The sequence below is a fragment of the Tenrec ecaudatus genome, chromosome 3 (assembly GCF_050624435.1).
Source record: "Tenrec ecaudatus isolate mTenEca1 chromosome 3, mTenEca1.hap1, whole genome shotgun sequence".
Classification (NCBI taxonomy): domain Eukaryota; kingdom Metazoa; phylum Chordata; class Mammalia; order Afrosoricida; family Tenrecidae; genus Tenrec; species Tenrec ecaudatus.
Window position 1 is genome coordinate 100,562,468 of NC_134532.1, and position 1,300 is coordinate 100,563,767.

Consider the following 1,300-nt stretch of genomic DNA (forward strand, 5'->3'; position numbering starts at 1 on the left):
TTTTGATTTTCCCAGTCTTGTTTCATGAAATCTCTCCATCCCCTAGTCTACCTATGCTGTCATTGAATTGTATTTCAAAATATTACACGCAACAGAATAATAAGCACCTTCTTATTTAGACTGAAGTAACACCCCTTGAACATACTGTTCTTCCTCCTTCACCATATGGAGTCAATACTCCTGTTGAAATCACGTGATATTGAGAAGCCAAGGGAAGCGTATGGCCTGTCTCGATCTCTAACCCCTAAGTTAAAGGAATTCAACTAGGGACACACACTTATTTGTATACTAACACTTCAGTTTCAGTCATTGAAATCCTTATGCAGTTTGAATTGATTTATTCCTGGTTCTGCAAAGTTGAACTATTTTAAGACGATCATTTTCAAAAATAATATTTAATGTATTTTGCAGTGGTCAAAAGTTCGTTTTGGGGGGTCGGAGGAGAGCAGTTCATTTGGAAAGGATTTCTCTTGTTTGTTCTTCTGGCAAAAACCTGGCACTCTTCCCCTCGTCAGAGAAATGGAATTGCCCCTCTTCGCACTTAATAGGGCATTTGGAGGTCAAGAGTGTTTTTCCTCAGAAAAGGGGCATTCAGAGAAACACATGGCTAAGCTTAATGACAGCGGCGTTGCTGAAAACTACGGTGATGTCCTGTACGCGTATCTCGCAGAAGCACAAGAGTGAGGAAATTCCAGGCTTAAGAAGTCGGCGGTGCCCTAAGTTGGCAAGTTCCGAATGTTCATTTCATATTCACGGCTGGACATCTTGCTCCACACTAGCCCTTGCAAGGATAATTGGCTCTCTCCATTTCCTAGCTGCTAGAACATTTATAAATGAGTCTATTTAGAAAACTGTAGAATTTTGAATGCAGTTAAGTGGTCATTTTGACTAAGAATGGTCATTTACATTTGCCTGGCTTTGTAACAAGCAATAATTGGATATTTTCATTCTCAGATCCGTTCAAATAGTGAGTTAAAAAATGAAAAGTGGGGAGTTTGGCAGGACATTGAAGAAAGTAGGGAGGTCAAAGACAAGAGTCGTCGCTTTTTGAAACAGAACTCTCATTAGTAAAGTAGCGGGGGAAGTGGACAATGGGTAAGAAAGCCTGCAGACTCACTCTGAGCCACGTGCTCTGTGGTCATATGGAACGGAAGATTCCTGGTGGGCTGTTAATATATATGTGGAGCCTGGTGGCACCACAGTTAAGTTTCATCTACTAACCTAACGGTTGGCAGTTCAAGCCCACCAGCAGTTCCACAGGAGAAAAGACCTGGAGTCTGCTCTCATAGAAACTACAGTC